This window comes from Jaculus jaculus, chromosome 18 (genome assembly GCF_020740685.1).
Source record: "Jaculus jaculus isolate mJacJac1 chromosome 18, mJacJac1.mat.Y.cur, whole genome shotgun sequence".
Taxonomy (NCBI): domain Eukaryota; kingdom Metazoa; phylum Chordata; class Mammalia; order Rodentia; family Dipodidae; genus Jaculus; species Jaculus jaculus.
The window spans coordinates 29,811,680-29,835,248 of NC_059119.1; the positions used below are offsets into that span (position 1 = coordinate 29,811,680).

Below are 23,569 nucleotides of genomic sequence, written 5' to 3' on the forward strand. Positions count from 1 at the left end.
CTTAGCCATGTAGGGAGTTCCAGGCCAGCCTGGCTACGTGAGACTTTGTCTTAGAAAGAATCAGAGGCCTGGAGAGGTGGCTCAGTGGTTAAAGGCACTTGCTTACAAGCCTGTCAGTCCAGGTTCAGTTCCCCAGTACCTGCATAAAGCTAGAAATTCACTCCTTGGCCTTTGGTTTAAGCTGAGGCAAGCTACTTTCTTTCTTGGGTTCTTAGTCTTTGCTCCAAAGTGAGGAAGTTTGATTGACTACTGCTCCATGTTTTGACTCATATACTTTGTCTTATATACTAGGAAGTGCTCTGCCACTGAGCTGCACCTTACTCTGACCCTCCCACTTTAAAAAAAAAAAAAATATATATATATATATATATATATATTTATTTAGAGAGAGAGAGAGAGAGAGTGTGTGTGTGTGTGTGTTATAGAGGGAGGGAGGGAGAAAGAATGGGTGTCCCAGAGCCTCTAGCCACTGCAAACAAACTCCAGATGCATGAGCCCCCTTGTGCATCTGGTTTACATGGGTACTGGGGAATTGAACTTGGGTCCTTAGGCTTCGCAGGCAAGTGCCTTAACTGCTAAGCCATCTCTCCAGACCCCCCAACCTCCTCCCTTTTTATTTTATTTATTTATTTTAAATTTTTTATTCATTTTAATTTATTTGAGAGTGACAGAGAGAGAAAGAGGCAGAGAGAGAGAGAGAGAGAGAGAGAGAGAATGGGCGCGCCAGGGCCTACAGCCACTGCAAATGAACTCCAGATGCATGCACTCCCTTGTGCATCTGGCTAACGTGGGTCCTGGGGAATCAAACCTCGAACCGGGGTCCTTAGGCTCCACAGGCAAGCGCTTAACCGCTCAGCCATCTCTCCAGCCCCCCTCCTTTTATTTTGTTTTGGTTTTTCAAGGTAGGGTTTCACTCTAGCTCAGGCTGATCTGGAATTCACTCTGTAGTCTCAGGGTGGCCTTGAACTCATGGCAGTCCTCCTACCTCTGCCTCCCAAGCGCTGGGATTAAAGGCATATGCCACCATACCTGCTCAACTGCCTTGTTTTTGAGACAAGGTCTTGCTATGTAGCCTAGACTAGCCTCAAACTCACTATTCTTTCTCTCTCTTTCTTTTAAATTTATTTTTTGTTAGAGAGAGACTGTGGGCATGCCAGGGCCTCCTACCACTGCAACAAAACAAAACAAAACAAAATTAAAAAACCTCTAGACATATATGCCACTTTGTGCATCTTGCTTTACATGGGCCCTGGGAACTTGAACCCGTGCCAGCGGGCTTTGCAAGCAAACACCTTTAACTGCTATGCCATCTTCCCAGCCTAAGGTTTACTATTCTCTTACCTCAGCTTCCCCAGTGCTGGTTTAACATGTATATGCCACCCTGCTCAGCACACATTGGTAATTTTACTATTACCAAATTATTTCCCCATGTTGTTGGACTGTTTTGCTTTTCTTCTATGAGTAGTGATGTAGAAAGAGCTCCAATTGTTCTTCAGTCTAAATGCTCACCAGTGTTCAGTATGTGACAATCATTAATATAATGAAGGCCCAGTATCAGAATGCCTAAAGAACTCTCTACCTCAACAATATGATAGTAAGTACCACAGGCTGACCAGTTCTGTCACTAATGCACCAACCTTAGCAATATAAAGCAAAAAAGCTCAACTTAAATATGGATTAAGGATTTCAGTAGATATTTCTTTAGACAAGACATGCAGATGGTCAGTAAACAACTTGAGAAAACGCTAAAGGGAAATGCAAATCAAAATGAAGGATGAAGATATAACTCAAAAGTTTAGCTTGCCTAGCGTGCACAAAGCCTTGGGTTCAATCCCAGCCTCCCCAGATATTTCTGGTGACATACCACATCACACCCACTGGGATGACTGCAATAAAAAGACAGGTATGACAAGTGTTGGCGAAGCTGTGGAGAAATCGGAATCTCCAGACATTACTGGTGGGTGAGAAGGTACAACAATGGTGCAGCTGCCTTGAAAAACAATCTGGCAGTTCCTGAAGTGGCTAAATATACGGGGGTAGCTCATGACATAGCATTTCTACCTAAGGATATGCCTAAGAGAAATTTAGTATAGCCACAGCAAACCTGACACATGTGTACAGTGCTTACAGTAGCTCAGACATAGGAGCAACTCAAATGTTCTATGAACGGTTAAATAAAATGTGATCAGCCCATACAGTGTAATATTATTTAGTCATAAAAAATGAATGATGTTCTGAGTGATGCTTCAATGTGGATAAACCTTGAAAACATTATTCTGAGTGAAAAAGATAGGCGCAGAAGGTTGCATATTGTATGATTAACTGATTGTACTTAACATGTGTGCATTGCTTTTTTTCAATGAACATGTGTTAGCAAAGGAAAAATGTTGCTTATGTGTAAGTTTAATCATCTAGTTGTTTCTGTCTTTTAAATGTTGAGTAGACATTGTAATATTTTTAAAGTTTGTAGAATTTAAATGCTGTTACCCTGTAGCCACCAGTTAGAAGCAATCTTATGATGCCCTTGGTCCCCTTCTGGGATCCCATTCTTTTCTGTGTTCATCGAGTGATAATCTGTATTCTGCTGCTGGGCTAGATGCCTAGCCTTTGCTTGCTTTTTCTGTTCACACAATATGAGGGTTGAGACCCAAATTGAGGCTTTGGAAATTTATAAATATTGTATGTATTTTTCTAAGAATTATATAGACATTTAAGAATCCTCTTAAAGCTAATAAAACTTTCTTTTATATGCACATGCATATACATACACACACACACACATCAACACATTGCATTGTAACTTTATGCCATGTTAGAAATTTCCTCTTTTACTTTAAGATCCCCTCTCCCTGCTCTTCTGCAGTTTTTTAGTTTCTGCTTTTATGTAGTCCACAAGCAAATGTCTTTATTATCATTAAAAGAATTACATAGAAGGCTGGGTGTGGTGGTGTGTACTTTTTAACCCCACTACTCTGGAGGCTAGGCAGGAGGTTGACTTGAACTCATGACTTGGAGACTCATGGAAAAAATAATGAGTCTGAAAATATAGTGAGGCCCTGCCTAAAGAAAACTACACAGTAATGGTAATTGTTAGAAGAAAATTCCAGCGCTGAAATGCATAAAGGTCCCTTAATATAAAGTTATACTGTATATTATTTTGAAATGTGATTTTCCACTCAGCTCAGTATATACATAGGTTTACATTTCTGTTTATTTATTTATGAGACAGGGTCTCATGTAGCTCAGGCCAGCCTAAAAGTTTCTAGGTATCCAAGGATGACTTTGGACTTCTGATTGTCCTGCCTGTACCTCTGAAGTGATATGACATGTGTACTACCATGCCTGGTTTATGCAGTGATGGGAATTGAAGACAAGCATTCTTCTCTACTGAGTTATATAGCAGTCTTCCATTTCCCTTTTTATATAGTCTTCCTTTGCAGGCTGAGTTTTGCTTACTACTATATATCTAGTGCTTAGTGAGCAACTATTTGTGGGATGAAGTGAATGTATGTACCTGTAATCCCATCACTGGAGAGGCTGAGGCAGGAGGATTCTGAAGTCAAGGCCAGCCTGGTTATGCAGTGAAAACCTATCTCAAAACAAACAACCAAATTACTGGATGAAGACTTTATGGATACTTAAATTCATAACTCATTGTTTGCTCCCTTTACTGGTTGGTGTATAGTGTGTTCTGAGTTTTCACTTTTATAACAGTGCTGCAGTGACCAGTCTGGCATAGGTGTCTTTAAACATTTGGGGGGGGGCATTATTATTATGGAGTCCTAATGATGGACTTGTTTGGTCTGAAGGGCTTTCTGTTGGGTAATGCCAATTGGTTGTCTTATATTGGTTTAATCTTCGTGTAAGTGTACTGTCCCTAGTGACTTGCCTATAACACTAATACCAGTCTTTTAAATTTTCTTTATTTAAAAGTAACATTTAAATTTTGGATGAAATCATACTTAGAACTTTTTTTTCTTTTAAATTAGTGAACTCAACTTAAAAAGGGTGGGGGGAGAGGTGGCTTAGTGGTTAAGAAGATTGCCTGCGAAGCCTAAGGACCCATGTTCAGCTCTCCAGATGCCCTGTAAGCCAGACGCACAAAGGTGAGGCAAGTGCAAGGTTGCACATGTCCTCTAGGTGGCACAAGCATCTGGAGTTGGATTTCAGTGGCTGAGGCCCTGGCACGCTAATTCTCTTTTTCTCTCCCTCTTAATAATAATAATAATAATAATAATAATAATAATAATAATGTGAACTTAGCCAGATACACAAAGTGGTGCATGCTTCTGAAGTTCGTTTGCAGTGGCTGGAGGCCTGGCATGCCCATTCTCTTGTCTGTCTTTCTTCATTCAATCTCTCTGTGCTTGCAAATAAATAAATATATGTGTGTATATATATATGTGTGTGTGCATTTTAATAGTGAATTTTCTGGGTGTGGTGGTGCACACCTTTAATCTCAGCACTTAGGAGGCAGAGGTAGGAGGATTGCTGTGAGTTCGAGGCCAGCCTGAGACTACATAGTGAATTCCAGGTCAGCCTAAGTTAGAGCAACCCCCTACCTCAAAAAACCAAAAGAAAAGAAAAGAAAAAAAAATAGTGAAGTTGGGCTGGAGAAATGGCTTATCGGTGAAGGTGCTTCCTTGTGAAGCCTAAGGACCCATGTTTGACTCTGCAAGTCCCAGATAAGCCAGACACACAAGGCGATTTAAGAGAGCAAGGTTGCACACACGCACAAGATGGTGCACGTGGTTGGAGTTTGATTGCAGTGGCTGGACGCCCTGGCATACCCATTCTCTCTCTCTTTCTTTCACATAAAAAAAGAAAATTAAAAGGCTTACGTTTAAAAAAAAAAACAAAAACCAGGCATACTCTGCTTGCTTCTTAATACAGTTAGGTTGCTATTTCTAAGTTTATTTCTACTGCTATTACACTTACTTTGCTGCTTCAGGAAGTGGCCGTTTCAAACTTGTCATTTGCCTTTGCTCCACTCTCAAACTGTGGTTCTAGTCCAACCAGTAATTAATGTTTAAACCAGTGACTACTTAAACTGTAGGCACCTGAAGAGTTACAGTATACTCTTCGATTACATTTCATATCATTTTAAGTTAAATTACTCATTTTTTAACCTGTGTGATTTTTCATATGTAAATGTTTAATTTCTGTCCAGGGTCCTGTCACACGTGTTGCAATCTTGTCAGTCTTTGCACTCTTCTGGAGAGGCCGTTCCTCCTTCCACCACCCTGCTTTAAGCGAAGTTTTGTGCTTAAGTAGAAGTAGTTTGTATGTTCAGAATTTGTATCCTGGCAAATTTGGCTCTTTAGAGAAATGAAGAAGAGCATCTTTCAGTTGGGAATTATCTCCCTGCTTCATGTTAGTGTGGGGGAAGCCTTTTCTTTGGACCAGTCAGAGAGTTTTTTTTTTTCTCCCAGAGAATTGAGTGTTTTCACGTGGATTAGTCCTGGTAGATTAGAGTCTTGGTTATTTAAAGTGTACCCCACAAATCAACCACACGTTGTCTTCCCAGTGCTGGTGAGAAATGCAGAATTGTAGGCCTCATCTCAGATCTGCTGAATTAGAACAAGATCATTTGTATGCACCTAATTTTTAAAATTTATTTTTATTAGATATGGACATACTTAGTATGTAAACAACATGTTGGTACCATCGTTTCCCTCCTCCCTGTCTCTTTTCCAAAGGGGCCTTCCTCATTGGGGATGCAGGTTATCCCTATGGGGATTGTGGGTCATGCATTATCGGGGCAGCAGTCAGTTATGGGGGAGAGGCAATGTCTGTGCAAAATGTCCCAACCTGTGGCTCTGACAATCTTTCCACCCCCTCTTCTGCAAAATTCCCTGATCCATGTTGGTCATGTTTTAAGTCTACTTCAGTGATGGCTGTTAGGAGCCTCTGGATCTCTGCTTTGGTAGGTGTTGAGTGTCCTCAATGTCTACCTCCTTCACCTTTGTGCTGATATCAGATTCGTTAAGAAAGCAGCGCTCTTTCTCGTTTCCCCAATTCCTCTGTGGTTTCAGTTGGGTCCCGGGTGGAGTGTACTGGGTCTTTTATGTCCTCAGGTCCAGCTCCAATCTGAAAAAGAGGAGCAGATTCTCCAATGGAGAATGAAGTCAGCATTGGTTAAATGGGATAACTATTATTAATTTAGAGAGAATTTCATTTAATGGGTATAGACCCTCTTATAACTCAAGATTAGTGGGGGCTTGATACTTGAAAGCAAAATCATTACCTGGATATGATTCTGACTTGTTCCCTAGTTCCATATATGGGTTCCTTTCCACTGAGCAGATCTCTTAGCCAGTCCAAGAGTAGTTGATTACCCACCATGGCTGTGTGCCACTATTGCACTTGTGTGAGCATCACATCAGGTTATTTGCTGCTGAGCACTAGATGGATTAACTATCTGGGAACTGGCTCTCTTCCTGCACCTAACTTTTTGAAAAGTAGTGTCATACTGTGTGTGGCTAGTAACAACCACAGCTACAACAGAATGTTTCTGTAATGCAAAGTCCAGCAGAAGTTGTAGCTGTGCCAAGATAGAGGGAGAGCAAGCTGGAGGGTCTCATCGGATGCTGAGTGGCGTTCAAGGCCAGATGAGAACGGGGCTGACATCACTGTCCCTAGAAGGTACTGACTCGGACTCAGTCCCAGTGACCTATGTGTAAAGGTGGCTGAAGCTGTGGTCTTGGCTGCTGAGCAACAAGAAGCTGTCTGTACTGAGCACATAGCATTGACTCCACTTCTTCTTTGCAGTCCAGATTTCCATTCAGGCGTGGCCTTCAGGTCAGAGTACAGGATGTTTGACTTGGATGAGCCGCTGGGGCACAATTGAGTGTCTGAAGTTCTGCTTAGCTGGGGTTTCGCCCAATGCTTCACGCCTTGTATGAGCTCCCTGTGACTTTCTGAATGATTGGTTTCTTGTAAGTGGTTATCATCAGGGTAGTCAATACAGAAATTGGTGCTTTAATATACCTTAGTTTTCAAGTTAAAATAAGCTTGCATTTTATTCCAGATGGCTGCTTACTGTAAACCTTTAAATTTTATCCTGATTTGTTAAAAAAAAATTTAAGTAGGGGCTGGGGAGATGGCTCAGTGGTTAAGGGCGTTTGCTGCACAGGCCCGCTGACAAGAGTTCAGTCACCAGCACTGACTGACAAAGCTGGACTCAGAGAGGTACAGGTGCCATGTCTGTAATCCCATTGTGCCTGTGGCAGTGGATGGTGGAGCCAGCAGAATCTCAGAGCTTGCAGGCCAGATATAACCTTTCCTGAGGCAAGGCTGCAGTCACAGGGACCCTATCTCAAAAAAATAGCAAGAGAGACTGACACCCTGAGATTACCCTTTGACTTCTACATGTGCAAACCGTAAAACATCTTATGTACATTTCCAGGAAGTACAACTTTTGTATCCATGTGATTCTGTCCAAGCACAAACATTTTAAAGAATTACTAGAAGTTTTTAAGTTTGCAAATTCATGTGTGATCATTTTAGGAATGTTCTATGTGGAATATGGGTTTATTAAAGATATAGGTTCTGGGATTAGTGTCATTGTTTGCTATTTTGCCATATGACCATGGACATGTTTTTTTTTTCATTTTTTCATATGTATGTCTGTGGTGTGTCTGCATGTTTGCATATAGGTGTGTGTGCGTGTGTGTGTGTGTGTGTGTGTGTGTGTGTGTGTATGCATGTGGAAGCCAGATGTCAACATTAGGTATCTTCCTTAGTTGCTATCCATGGTATTTTTTACAATTACTTTTCAGATTTTATTTATGTTTCTTCTACTCTGTCTTAAATTTTACTTGACAGTTTTATACATACATACTTATACATACATACATACATACACACTGTACACTGTATTTTGATAATAATCTCTTCCTATTGCCTTCTTTTTGTCTATCTGCCAACCTTTCCCACTGACCCACCTTGTCAGTTTGGGTTTTACCAGAGTGGCTCCACTACTTGCAGAACGTATCTTCTTCCACTCTCCTAGCAACCATTAATAACAATAGCTCCTCATGAAGGGGTGGAGGCCCTGGCCTCCTCCACCATCCATGATGGAATGCTAATGTGCAGGTACTTGGCACATACTGTGCACATGACTGTGACGTCCTGAATGCAAAGGCCTCTCCACGTCCAGACAGCATTCCGTAGCTCTTCCCCCGCCCCCGTCTTTCTTCTCTCCCCTTTGTTCTTTCTGCCTCTCTTTAGTGCTCACTGAGCCTTGGAGGGAGTCCCACCTTATTTTTTGAGACAAGGTCTCTCACTGAACCTAGAACTCATCAGTTCTGCCAGACTAACTGGCCAGCAAGCCTTAGGGATCTCATTGAGCTGTCTCTGCAGTTTTGGGGTTGTATGAGTGCTGAAAATCCAAACTCAGGTCCTCGCATTTGCATGACAAGCACTGAGCCATCTCCTCAGCCTCTAGACGCGGGATTCTTTACCAGTGTAGTGGGAGATTATAACTATTAATACTATTTCACGAGGGGGGGTTGTGAAAATTAAATGACTTATTGTAGACCAGATACTAACAAATGCGTAGCACATACCTTCTGTTTACATTTGGCTTAGATATTTGATTGTAATCAAGTGTAATTATAAAAAATATGATTTCTCATAAAATAGGGTTAAAAATTTTATTAAACTAAAAACATTTTTGTGTTTCATTATAAAACTATAAAAATTGCAGTTCTGTTGCATAGCATCTTACTGTCCGGCTTGGTATGAATCTGAGGGCAAGAGCAGGAATCCTGAGTTTCATCTTTGAGTTTCCTGAGTCGTCTCCTGGCCTTTGGCAGGGAGATTTTCTTCCCTCTCTGTCTTCTTTACTCACTTATAAAGCGAGATTGGGTGTGAACTGACTGATCGCCAAAATTTGTCCGACTTCTTCCATTCTGGATTATTCTACCACTGATTCTTACAACCCAAAGAGCTAGCTATGACACCATTGTTGACAAGAAGGACATTTCACAACCCACTGAAGAAAAGGCTTAGACTCAGGAGGACCAGGTGATCTGAAACTTCAGGCATTGACACTCTGAGAGCAGCTGGCTTGTTTCCTATGTTCAGACTGGCTTTGTCATTCAAAGGGGGGGGCACATTTCTGCTTTATCCCTTCTTTTGGGTGGTGCTAAGGATCCACTCTAGGGCCTCATGCTATCCAGGCAAGCACTCAGCCAACTGTGTTATATCTTTAGCCCCTAGTTTGGTCTTTCCTTCTTCTCTCCTTCCCTCCCTTCCTCCATCTCCTTTTTTCTTTCTTTTCCATCTTTAAAACCGTCTGCCCGCCTCGGTCTCCTGACATCCGAGATTATATGTTTGTGCCATCATGCTTGTAATGGACACATGTCCAATGGGTACTTATGTTCATTGTTGACATGGGTGGCCTTAAGTGGCATATGCTGCCTACACTGAAAGGAAAAAGGTCAAGATTAGACAGGGAAAAGATGCTTGGGATATAGGTCAGAGTTGTTTAAGCCTCAGCCAGTGATGGTACTGGATGACTTCCTCAGATGGCCTTCATCAGAGGAAATCATAGCACAGTGCAGTTGTTAAATTAGGGGCTGTGGAGATGGCCCAGTTGGTGAAGTCTTGCCATGCAAGCATGGGACCCTGAGTTCCATCTCCAGAAACCATGTAAAAGAAATCCCATGTAAAAGCTAAACACTGTGGCGAGTTTGTGATCTCAGCACTGGAGAGGCCAGAGACCCATGGATCTCTGGGGCTTGGTGGTCAGCCCGTCTGGCTTAATTGGTGAGCTCTAGGTCAATGTCTCAATGAAAGATAGGCAACATTCCTAAGGAATGCCACCCAAGGTTTTTCTCTAGCCTGCACATGCATGCATATACATTGGAGTGTGTGTGCGCGCGCGTGCACACACACACACACACAAATAGTTTTACAAAGCTATTAAAATAGAAAAACCTTATTGTGGTATAATTTAGTGGTCATGACTTTAACTGAATTATAACCGGGAGAAGCCATATTAACTACGTCTGTATGTGCAGTGCTTTTTCCTGTTGACGTGCAGGCTCAGCGCAGCTTGTTCTCAGCTGTCACAGTGGTGCTCCTCTTCGTCCCGTAGCTCGTGATGATTCACGCTGGAAAGCACCATCATTCTTCTCTTCCTGAACAGCTTGGCACTTGCCTCTTGCAGGAGGCTGTGCACTGTGAGTTTGGGCTCTCAGGTCCCGGGGCAGCACAGCTAAATCCGTCATCTCTGTGGGTGTGTTGCCAGCTCCTCAGGAGGTGTTTACCAGTCTGGCCAATTTTGATAGTACTATCTTCTTACAATTGCTGTCTTGAGCGGTCTTGGAAGAAATATGAGATATGTAGGGAAGTGAGCCCTTGGGTAGAAAAGGCATACTTACAACTTTTCTCAAACCATATGTTCTCATTTCCCATGTCTGTGGTAGAATTTTGGTCCTGAAAGGAACAGTTTTCTCACTTATTGTAGCGTCTGACTGAGGGTGTGTGTGTGTGTGTGTGTGTGTGTGTGTGTGTGTGTGTGTGTTCATGTTCACAATTCCTATATTACCATAGCTCTCCTGCACCCATGGTGTCTTATTCTTGCTGAATTGGAATGGAATGCAATTGAACTAGTGGACACACCCATTTATGGCGGAGTTCCTGAGCATTCAAGATAATTCTTTGTTGTGTGTGGAGTCACCCTGAGCCTCTTAGGATGTTAGTAGCGTCATGGGCCCCCTACTTAATGCAGCCAGAATGTTCTGAAACACTGTCCACAGTCAGTCCCTGGGCTGAAAGATCACCTGTGTTGAGAACTGTTCCTGACTGTAGACACCTTTCAGCTGGCTGTCTGCCAGGTTAAGGCAATCCTATTCCTTGTCTGGTCCCCCCCCCCCCTCTCTCTCTCTGTGTGTGTGTGTGTGTGTGTGTTCCCAGCCTTGTGCACATCCTCTTCTCCCTTGACTGTGCTGTGCTCAGCTAATGAGGTGGAGCATTTACAGGTGGAAGGGGAATCAGTGGGGAGTAGCGCAGAGCAAGTCAGGTGTGGCCGCGCTATGGCTGAGCTCCCCACACGCACATGGGTGTGTTTTGGAGTGGTAGCTGGTGATTAGACTTAAAAATAAATGCCTTTTGACAGGACAGTGAGCAGACACTCTCGTGGTCCTGGCACAGAGTAGAATCAGGTATGTGCTGTCTGTGTCCTTTCTCAGGCCTGCCTTGGGAATTTGAGTTAGGAAAGAAAATTCTGGGGAAAGTGAAACTACCACTTGATGTACTGCCACGTCTAATTCAGGTTTCAGTTGGAGGCAACGTCAGTTGCTGGAGTCAGTTTCATTTCCATGCAAGAGATAAAGTGGACATACTTACAAGTGTGAAGCAGCAAGTGAGCGCAACGGGGGACGGTCTGTGCCCTGCGTGCCGAGGGAGCGAGGATGGAAGGTGGGAAGGACGCCATCATGAGGAGTGGTAGCTGTGCATTTGGAGGGTGGCAACCTGTGGGGAGGGGTGGGCAAGTGAGACAGAAGGGATAAGCTGGAGTTGGGGTCAGGTGTGTGCACTCCCTGTTTTTGTTTTCACCACTACTCACTTTTAGTACTTACAGGCTGGGTTTTAGTGAAATGTTTTTCACTTAGTTAAGATCATCTGAATATCTCTTTCTGAAAACTTTATTCTCAACCTTTTTTGTAACATATTTCACTTTTTAAATATCTTTAAAACATAAAAAAATTATTTGTGTGTGTGTGTTTGTGTGGGGCAGCACACTAGGGCTTCTTGGCATCCAGATGAACACCATGTGCTTGCACCACTTTTGTTTTGCCCCAGCTTATCTGAACGCCTTGGGTACTGAGCCCTGGCTGGCAGGCTTTGCAAGTGTCTTTAACTACTGAGCCATCTTTCCAGCCCCACACTTTAGTCTCTTTTAATAACTGAATACTGAATTTTCCATATCTTCACTTAACCATTTTCATATTAACATGGATTATTTTAAAGAAGGTGATCTGCAAAAATTATAAGATTGATTTATAACTCCACAATTCATACTTGAAGAATTTGATGTCTATGCTCCTAGCTGAAGTTCAATAAAGAAACTTTCTCCTTTCCATGACCAGTCTTTATGCTGCAACCAGCAGTCATTTCCTCAGTGTATTCAGTGCCAGGTGCTCACAGTATGGACACCCCTCTGCTGCTTCTCCAGAGACAGGGTCTGCTGTGGAGCATGATGGGCTTTAATAAACATGTGATGTTCCTGCTAGTTATAGGAATCACCTTAAAACATTTTGATGTTTGAATTTTTCTTTAGGTTCATTTAGAAATATACTACAGTTTGTTTAGGTGTATAGTTTTTTTTATTTATACTGCTCAGTGTATATTGTGATTCATGATTCTAGATTCAAGTCTTGTATCTGTTTAGGAAAATGCTCAGCCTTTAAAACTATTTTTAGTTATTTGAGAATGAGAGAGAGAGAATGAGAATAAGAATAAGACTGAATGAGAATGGGTGCACAATTGCTTCTTGTCACTGTAAACGAACTCCAGATGCAGGCATCACTTTATGCATCTGCCTTTATGTGGATACTGGGAAATTGAACCTGAGTCATCAGGCTTTGCAAGCAAATGTCTTTAGCTACTGAGCCATCTCTCCAGCCCCTCAGTGAATTTCTCTTCGCATGTAACACATCTGTTCTATTCTGTTTTTTAGGATTCAAATAGTCATATGTGTGGTTATGCCAGTTTATTCCTCAGGTCTTTTTACCTCTTTAGTAGTCTTTATTTCCCTCCTTAAGAAATAATTTTTATTTAATTATTTGAATGAGAGAGAGAGAGAGAAAGCTCAGATAGAAAGAGAGTGTGTGTGGGTATGCCCAGGCCTCCTGCTACCGCAAACAAACTCCAGATGCATGAACCACTTTGTACACCTGTCTTTATGTGGGTACTGGAGAATTGAACCTGGGCCATCAGGCTTTGCAAGCAAGTACCTTTAACCACTGAGCAATCTTCCCAGCCTGTTTGCTCATTTAGAGGTTCTTTTTTTATTTAATAATATTCTGTGTTTGGTAATTATATTTCTGAAGTAAGGGTAAAGATAGTATGTGTAGTTTATTTTTATGCTCTTTTTCATAGAGACTTCTCTATAATAATAGAGTAATAGTAAATTTTTGTGAGAGCTTTTTTTTACAGACTTAATCTGTGATAGTCCATAAGACTTCAAATAGAAGCCATTTGAATATGGATTCTGCCAGGAAGTATGGGGCACTTTTGTGGTGAATGATATTAACCACTTAGCAGAGTTCTAGTCCTTAGTACATCCATGTTGTATTCCCTGGCTTAGTGAGCAAGGAGATACAACCTTTTTTTTTTTTTTTTTTTTGTTACTAGAGAGAAGCATTGCCTATATTATGTTGAACTGGCTTTTTATTGTATTGGGCTAATTTTTGTTCTGGAAGGAGACTTTACTTTTTCCAAGGTTGTTCACTACACATATAAACATTCTCTTTTAAGTAAAAAATTTGGGGGGAGGGGATTGAGGTAGGGTTTCATTCTAGGCCAGGCTGACCTGGAGTTCACTATGTAGTCTGAGGGCAGCCTTGAATTTATGGTGATCCTCCTACCTCTGCCTCCTGAATGCTGGGATTGAAAGTGTGTGCTACATGCCTGGCTCTCTCTTATTTTAAAATTTCCTGGGGACTTTAAAATATGCACATATTACAAATTGGTTATATTCCCATCAGGTTATCCTTTTATGCCTCTCTCCTCTGACTGTATTCCCCGAGGGCTCTCTTCCGTGGGGAGCTGGTAATCCCTATGTAGTTGTGGTTGTACCAGTCAGTTCCTGTGGTAAGGACAATGCCTCAGAGAATACTTCCCACCCTGTGACTCTTTTTTTATGAGAGTGAGAGGAGAGAGAATTGGTGTGCCAGCACCTCTAGCTACTGCAGTTGAACTCCAGATGTGTGTGCTACCTTGTGTGTATGCCTGACCTTGTGCATCTGGCTTATGTGGGTTCTGGGGAGTCAAACCTGGGTCCTTAGGCTTTTCAGGCAAGTGTCTTAACCACTAAGCCATCTCTTTAGCCCCCTTGTGACTCTTAAAATCTTTCAATCACCTTCTTTACCAATATTCCCTCAGCTTTTAGGGCATGTTTGGTGGTTTGATTCAGGTGTTCTCCATAAACTTAGGTGTTCTGAATGCTAGGTTCCCTGTTCATGGAGATTTGGGGATTAACACCTCCTGGAGGCAGTGTATTATTGGGGGTGGGCTTATGGGTATTTTAGCCAATTTCCCCAAGTCAGTTTCGCACACACTTCTGTTGCTATTGTCTACCTTTATATTAGCCAGGGGATGATGTCCACCCTCTGCTCATGCTGTTATTTTCCCCTGCCATCTGGAGCTTCCCCCTCTAGCCTGTAGGCCAAAATAAATCTCTTTTTCCCACAAGCTGCTCTTGGTTGGGTGATTTCTATTAGCAATGCAAACCTGATTGCAACAGTAAAGTGGTACCGAGGAGTAGGATTGCTGCTAGACACCTGACTGTGTGGATTTGGCTTTTTGGAGCTGATTTTCAAGAGAAATGTGGAAGGATTTGAAACCTTGGCCTAAGAGACACCATGCAGTGCTATAAGTACAGCTTGAAGGACTATTCTGGTTAGAATTGAAAGACCTGAATGCCATGGGAACTATGGACTGTGAGGTTTGGCTTATGAGGCTGAGAAAGAGCTGTGCCTGGACTGGCCTAGAAGTAGTTTGTGTGAGAGGCTTGCTGTTATGGCTGTGTCCTGAGAAGTTGTTCAGGGTTTCATTGTATAGAAATGGACTGGTGTATGCAGAGGGATATGGCACAGAAAGAAATCTTTAGGCCGAAACTGCTGCCTGTTCAGCTGCAATTATATGAGAGATTACAACCTTTGAGATTGGGCCAGCTGACCTGCACTGGGACAACAGGAAGAATATAGACTCATTTGAAGGGGCCTGAGTGCTCAAGGAGTGTCCTGTTCTTCAAAGTCAGCTTTATTCCCCCCTGGGTTAACAAATTGGCACCCTGCCAGGTATTGTGGAGTATAAGAAATGCAGGAGAGGGTCATTGAGTTTGTAATATGGTCTTGTAATTTGGAAATGGCCATAGGTAGTGTGAAGCAGGTTTGCTGGATGCCTGCATGGAGACCTGATGGAGCCATGAGGATGTACTGTGGTTGCAGTGGGGACCCAGTGTAGATGCTGGGATCTTGAGATGGCTGCCAAGGAGAGCTGCCAATCATAGATGAAGTTTTCCAGGACTGTGAGTAGCCTAGCTGGAGGATAAGAATTGGAACTGCAGAGACTTGTTGCTGGTTAGGATTATTGGACCTAGAGACGTGTCACTGGCTAGAATTGTTGGTCTTGGATCTTGCTAACCATTTCTTGATGAATTTACCAACTCACTTCAATGTGCTGATTTCAGAGGAGTAGTATCTAGTTCGTGAAATATGACAGTCCTCATCTACATCATTGCTAGTGGTTAATTCAGAATTAAAAATCCAACATGGGACTTTTTCAAGAAATGATAAATTAAGCATTATGTACTTTTGCTCCTGTCCTAAATGTCAGATATGTGGTTAAAGAGATTTTAAAACATATAAAATTACATGAAAGAAGTTATGAGACAATAAACAAGGGCAACAGAATTCTGAAGGCTAGAAAGCAACAGCAGGCAGGGAATGGAAACTGACTTACAAACAGGAGTGTGTTGAAAGAGGTTGGCAATGGAGAAGAGGTAGGTAGTTTACATCCCAGAACTCCAACAAAAGGCCAAGTAATGGACAACAGTGGACAGTTCTAGAAGGTTTCAAAAGGGAAGGAGTTTAAAGTGAAATTGGAATCAAGAGGGTAATTGGTAAATTCATCAAATACTTCACCTTTCCAGATGAGAATGAGATTATGATTGGCAACAAAATTAAACAGTAGGAAAAAAAAAAAAAACTAAGCAGTTTGGAATTGAGACTATTATTGAACCAGACTTTATCTGACCACCTCCAGGCAAAGTGCTTAGTGCAAGTAAGCCATTCTGTGATGTTCAAGAGTGTGTGTCAGGTTGAGGAGATGCCATGGAAGTGTGAGCACCTGGATTTAGATTTCTAGAACCATATAAATGTAATAGTCCTGGTACACCTATGGTGAGACGGAACACAATAATAGTCCTGGTACGCCTGTGGTGAGGTGGGACACTATAATAGTCCTGGTACACCTGTAGTGAAATGGGACATGGTAATAGTTCTGGTACGCCTGCGGTGAGATGGGACACAGTAATAGTTCTGGTACGCTTGTGGTGAGATGGGACACTGTAGTAGTCCTGGTATGCCCGTGGTGAGATGGGACACACTAATAATTCTGGTACGCCTGCGGTGAGATGGGGCTCAGTAATAGTCCTAGTACACCTGTGGTATACCTGTGGGACATGGTAATAGTCCTGGTATGCCTGTGGTGAGATGGGACACACTAATATCCTGGTACGCCTGTAGTGAAATGGGACACAGTAATAGTCCTGGTATGCCTGTGGTGAGATGGAACACACTAATAGTCCTGGTACGCCTGTAGTGAAATGGGACACAGTAATTGTCCTGGTACGCCTGCGGTGAGATGGGTGATGGAGACAGGAGAATCCCCTGGAAGTTTTGCTAGCCTAACAAATGCATCTGTTGAACAGTGAGTGGTAATGTCTTATGCAAGGTTGAGGTGAGGGCCGACATCCAAGGTTGTCCTTGGATCTCCACATTTGTGCTGAGGCATGACAGTGTGCGCACGTGCGTGCATACACACACACACACACACACACACACTCTCACTCTCACATACACAACAGAGTGAGGGTTGGTGATGATGCACTTTTGCCTCATCCAGAATAAAGCAAGTCTGTAGATCCGAGCTGCCATCAGGACTGGCACCAGTGAGCCTGCGTCAGTGGCTTTCCAGGGCCCTGCTGGTTAGGATGAAGACAACATGGCTTGGCTAACACTCTTACAGTTCTAAGAACGCATCAGCTCAGATTTCAGGAGGCCTGAAGTATTTGCAGGGAGCAGTCAGGTTAGCTGTGAACTCCTGGGTCAGCAGTCTAGAAGAGCTGAAGGGCTGAGAAGCCATGCTCAGGTGATGGTTGACATGGATGCCGGCTTGCCAGTCATTGTGGTGGGACCACCAGGGTTGCTGGCATCAGCTCCTTTGGTAGAGGTTTGACTTTCAAACCGTTACGCATCTGGCCCTTCTGTTCCAAACAAGAAGGGAGAAAACCCTCTGGAATGAGCCTGAGATGCAGCGTACAGAGAACATGTTCTCCCAGAGTCCGCACTCATGGCTGACCCACAGTAGCAGATTCAGAAGCATTGGGGAAGGGGTTGACAAGCTGTGCTTTGCAGAGATGCTTGTGATACCGAGGGTGACAGCACAGCACTATGACTGGCTGCGTGATGAAGTCGCTTACAGATTCTCGTTTGCCAGAACAACAGTTTTTTTCTTTCATGTTCTTAGTTTCTTCTTCCTACCCACTTAGGCTGTGAAACACTTCATGAAGAATTGCGGTCATTTCATGGAAGGTCCACAGAACATTAGTGATCAGTTGAATTTGCAGAGGAATAGGACAGGACAGTACTGGCAGACTGAAACTCGCTGCTGATGGGAATGGCATTGCTTTTGTTTTATCTTGTTTTGTCTGAGATAGGGTCTTGCCGTGTAGTTCAGGCTAGACGTGGGCTCGTGATCCTCTTACCATATCTGGAATTACGGGCTTATGCCACTATGCCAGTTGAAGAGTTGCATTTTGAGCACAGTTGATGTCAGATACAGTGGGGAACCTCTGTGGCCTAGGCAGGGGAATGGCCCAGAAGCAAAATGATGTTGTAGACTCTTCCCAGTGAAGATGAGTGTCCTGGTGATTATCCACAGGGTGCCCCAGGGATGGTAACCGGCTCTGCAGCTGAGCTCAGGCCCAGGATGCTTCCTGTGTTGTGTGCTTAACCCTCCTCGAGTGAAGATGTGTCTTCTGAACAAATGCACCTACCAGCTGCATTGAGAAGAAACACTTTGTTTTATTCAAGACAAATGGTGTTTTTATTTATTTTTATTTTTTATCAATTTTTATTAACATTTTCCACTTTTATAAAAAATATCCCATGGTAATACCCTCCCTCCCCCCACTTTCCCCTTTGAAATTTCATTCTTCATCGTATTCCCCTCCTCATCTCAATCACTCTCTCTTTTATTTTGATGTCTTGATCTTTTCCTCCTCTTATGATGGTCTTGTGTAGGTAGTATCAGGCACTATGAGGTCATGGATGTCCAGGCCATTTTATGTCTGGAGGGAGCACGTTGTAAGGAGTCCTACCCTTCCTTTGGCTCTTACATTCTTTCCGCCACCTCTTCTGCATTAGACCCTAAGCCTTGGACGTGTTTTTATTTTAAATGCAGAAGAGGGAGTTTTCTTTGCATTCATAAATAAATATTTCAATTCTTCACCTTTAAGTCTCTTCCATTTGTCTCCTGCCACCAGCAGGATACCTTACATGTGTGTGTGTGTACACCAAAGTGTCTTGCCACTGCAAACAAACACCAGGTACTTGTACCACTTTTTGTGTCTGGCCATGGGTGGCTTGGGAATTGAACACGGTCCACCAGGTCTTGCAAAGAAGTGCCTCCAACTGCTGAGCCATATTCCTGGCCCCCATTTGACAACTTTTAAAATATCCAAGATAAGTATAAAACAAACTGCTTAGGAGTCTCTAAGAGGAAAAGAAGATTCATTATGTTTTTAGCTATTTTTTTGAGAGACAGAGAAAGAGGTAGAGATAGAGAGAGAGAGAACACCAGCCAGAGGGACAGACAGAGAGTGGATATGGGAATTCAGGGCCGCCTTGTACTGCAAATGAACTCCAGACCCATGCACTACTTTGTGCATCTGGCTTTATGTGAGTACTGGGGAATTGAACCCAGGCTGTCAGGCTTTACAAGCAAGTGCTTTTAACTGCTGAGCCATCTTTTCAGTCCCCAAGATTAATTTTGATTCCTTTTAAAAGAAACTTATTTGCTGCCATATTTGAGCCAGACAGATGCTTTTTCATCATAAAGAACTAAAATTCTTTTTTTGTTTCTGTTTTGTTTTTTGAGGTAGGGTCTCACTCTAGTCCAGGCTGACCTGGAATTCACTCTGTATTCTCAGGATGGCCTCGAACTCATTGTGGTCCACCTATCTCTGCCTTCCAAGTGCTGGAATTAAAGGCATGCACCACCATTCCCAGCTGCTGTTGTTTTTTTGAGACAGGATCTTGCCCTTGCCCTACTGTAGTCTGGCCTAGAATTCACTATGTAGTCTCAAGCTGGCCTCAAACTCACAGTGATCTTCCTATCTGAGCCTCCCAAATACTGGGATTAAAGGTAATACACTACCATTTCCAGCTTGAGATTTCTTCCCTTGTGTGCAAATGAAATAGTGTTATGAAGAACTGGGAAGGGGTGATGTTACATTTCTTATTTCTGTCCTGTTCCCTTTGTATATTCAAATACATCTTGTAATTGAAGGTGTGTTGCCCAAGTTTTTCCCGATTTTTAGGATCATCATTTCAACATTTTTAAGAGAAGAAGAGTGCTTATTTTTAAGCCACAAGGAACAAGCCAAGTAGCTATGAGATTTGGCCTAGTTCTAGGACCAGTGACACTGCTAATTGCATCTCTGCTGCTCTCTTACTGTCTTTTTCCTCCCCACATTATCTGTTCTCTGTTTCTTACCATCTGTTTATGATACTCGTCTGCAGATGATTTTTGCCTGGCTTGTGACTCTTTCAAGATCATCCCTCCTCCTATGGTGTCATGTCACCTCCCTGTACGAGCCTGCTTCTCAGTGAGGGTTCTTGTCCAGTCTTTCCACATGCTAGCTGCCTAGCTATCCTCTCCCTCAGCCCGCACCATGCTGTTCTTGGGACAGATGACTCTGAGTGTGTTAGAAAGGAAGTGTCCTGTCGTCTAACCTGTTTAATGAGGTCTTCTCTTTAGCCGAGTGCTAGGAGAACATGACTGACATATACTTCTAAACTATTTAATTTTTTTTGAAGCCATAAGTTGTATAAAAAAGAAGTTCTCTAATTAACAAAAAACCAATAATCCAAAAACAAGTTTGGTGAATAAAAATTACCTATATTATTTATTCTTCTGTGAAAGCTGTTGGATCTAATGCACACTTGGAATTTCTTTGCCTCTGGGATTCTAGCCAAGGAGGAACACAGGCTTGCAGTCCTATTTATAGAGATCTTAATCTCAGAGATTTAATGTTCATGTGTATTGAAATATCAATATCTCTAAGAGCATCCCTAGTTAACTGAAAACAAATTCTTGTACATATGAATTAATAATACAAGAAATGGCTTTAGGGATTGTTTTGTAAAAATTCTTTCTGTTGTACCATATACTGCATAGGCAAGTGAAAAGGGTCAGCTTGTTTGTGGATGGTAGACATCGTACAGTCTTCTGCATAGACTGTATGGTTGGTAACATTTTCCACACTTGCTGTGATATTTGTTATTTATGTCAGTTTTAGGTTGAAGATTATACAGGCAGAGAGAGATGAGGAGCCTTGCTGATTGAAGAAAGTAAGAGAGGCCCAGGTCCACCTTCGCAGCTTGCTGATTCAGAGCATAGAGTCTGGATGAGGCTCACTGGCCGCCTCTGGTTTGTGGTTGAGGAGGGACCTTGTGTGCACCAGTCCACTGCCCTGTGTATTGATTTCCCCACAGAAGCTAGCTCAGAGGCTTGCGAGCAGTTCTTTCGTTGGTCTGTGTGGAGTGCTTAGAACTAGCCTGTGGTGTGGCAGGTTCTCCGGTGATGTGTATTCCTGCACAGGCTCAGTAGCAGGCTTGCAAGCCCAGGTCTCCCACCAGGTTCTTGGACGCTTGAGTCCTAGGTTTTTATTTTGTGCTGCCTTGGATGGCCTGTTAGGTTTATGACATGATTACCAGCTTCTAATTTCCTGATGACAAGGCTAAGAGTATATTCTTCTGATTAAATTGCCATAAAGTTATCATTATTATTTGAACCATACCTTTACTTTTTAAAGGTACATTGACTTTGAATAATCTTTTGCTTTTAAAAGGGGGAGGATTGTTACAGGACAAATGAGGCTTTATTACAAATTCTGTATTAAATTACACTGATTTTATAACATAAGTCTTTCCTTTAGGCCTTGATATGCTCTGCTGCACATGCATGCGCGCGCGCATGCGTACACACACACACACACACACACACACACACACACACACATTTAAAAAAAAATTTTCAGGATGAAAGTTTTACTTCTAGCACTGTAACTTTGGGAAACATGAAAGCTCTCTGGTGACTCCACCTCTCTTTGCTCAGTACTCTTGAGCCACAGTTAGTGGTTGGACATTACATGTATGCATAGATGTGTGTAAATGTGCACACACACAGCTAGTGTGCTAGAAACAGGAGAGCTGCATACCCTGTACCTGGCTGCAGAGTATAGTCTCTCGTCCTGTGTTGACAGGGAAGCTCTCGTGGCTGTGGCCTCCAGGAAAGTAGTTACTGCCCATGATGCTGTCAGTCCTGGCTTTACAGCTGCTGTTTCCTATACTGCAGATTCCTCAAAAGTTTGTTTCTTGTGGAGTCTTTGAGGAGTGCCTTTAACTAGATACATACTCCCTTGCTTTATGTGGAGTAATGGGAGACATGGAGGCCATGTTGTGCTCTGAACCACTATGGTTTCATGATCTGAGGCTTCCTTTGGATCAGCCCGAGACTCCTATTTCAGGACAAGTGTCCCCTGTATCTTCCCTACCACCAAGATGTCTGGGTCCTTTTTGTAAACAAGATTCTTGGTTGGGCAGGCTAACACTTTGTTCTCCAGCCACATGCAAACTCTGTCTTTCCTGGAGTGGCTCAGACTGGGAATTGTACTTTTGAAGAATAATGCTGTATGGAAGTGATTTTGAAAAGAGGAGTGATGAAGAGTTCATCTAATGCCAAAGTTATTTAGAACTATAGGAACAGGTAGAAAAGCATTAGTGGTCATTTTTCTTACACATACCTATTGTTACCAGACTTTGAGATAAGTCCTCTTCTGTTATTGTTAAGCCTTCTTAGGTATATTTAACTCCAGCATGTTAAAAGATGCCTGGCCCAAGTTCTTGCTCAGTTAATTTGCACACAAGGGTGTCACTGTTCAGGGCACCTGTAAAGAAGTTGTAAGTCTCTGACCAGTGCAGTCATTAAGGGATTGCTTCAGTAACTGGTGCTGTGTCCTCTTAGGTACACCTTTTCCTGTCTTGCTTCCTGTTGTGATTTGAATGTGAAATGACTCCCGTAAGGTCATATTTAGAGTGACCCCAAAGCCATATTCCAGCCTCATTCCTTTCCTTTGCATGGAACTCAGACTGGTCTTCTGTTCAGTCATTGTTCAGATTTGCCCTAGTAAGGATCTAGGTTTTCTGTTTTTGTTGTTGTGCTGGAGATCTACAGTCTTGCTAAAACTTTTCTAAAAGGGAGGCATAAAAGCATGAGAATGTGCCATTTTTTCCCAGTAACAATGTAATATTTTAAATTCTGTTGTGGTGGCTAGAGGTATGTGTAGGCTAGATTAGGCAAATAATAGAAATTATTAAGAATGAATATTTTAGCTGGGCATGGTGATGCAAGCCTTTAATCCCAGTACTTGGGAGACAGAGGTAGGAGGATCACTGTGAGTTGAGTTGGAGCCACCTTGAGACTACATAGTGAATTCCAGGTCAGCCTGAACTAGAGTGAGACCTTACCTCGAAAAACCAAAAAAAAAAAAAAAGAAAGAAAGAAAGAAAAGAAGGCCGGGCATGGTGGTGCATGCCTTTAATCCCTGCACTTGGGACTTGGGAGGCAGAGGTAGGAGGGTCACCATGAGTTTGAGGCTACCCTGAGACTACATAGTGAATTCCAGGACAGCCTGGGTTAGAATGAGACCCTACCTTGAAAAACCAAAAAGAAAAAAAGAAAAACTAATGAACCTTTTGAGCTGGATGAGGTGGCCCATGCACTGGGGAGGCTAAGGTAGGAAAATAGTCTTGAGTTCAAGGCCAGCCTAGACTATGAGCTATAGGGAGACCCTGTCTGAGAAAAGGAGGAGAAGATGCCTGTCGAGCCATCATCACGTGCTCTATGCTATGGAGTTCTACTGCAGGCCCTAGGTGGAGCTGTCCCTGGAGCACAGTTTGAGCATCCTCTGTGCTCTGTCTGTCATTGTGGAAAGGCTTTTCTAGACTGCTGCTTTTCAGGAACAGAGAACTCCTTAAGCATTTTCCTTTCTAGCCTTCTTTCAAAAGAATTTGCATTTTCACTAGCTAGAGTTCAATGCCTGGAGTCTTGCCCTTAGGGCCCATTTCTAGTCCTAGTACCAAGCAGTAGGCTCCTCTTTAAAGGTACTGATCCCTTCAAATATTCTAACTGCTTCATCAGCTGGAGACTCCTTATTTGCAATTTTCAACTTATTCACACTTTGTTCCTTGCCAAACTTTAGTTTTTTAAATATCTTGCCCACTTTTTAATTTAATTTAATTTACTTGATTTTTTGAGGTAGGGT

At 42.6% G+C, this 23,569-nt stretch overlaps 1 protein-coding gene across 3 annotated transcripts in view; it reads left to right on the top strand.

Annotated features, from left to right (window-relative positions):
- Marchf8 (membrane associated ring-CH-type finger 8) overlaps positions 1-23,569 on the top strand; it is a 141,602-nt gene that overhangs the window by 29,487 nt on the left and 88,546 nt on the right. The window lies entirely within an intron of this gene.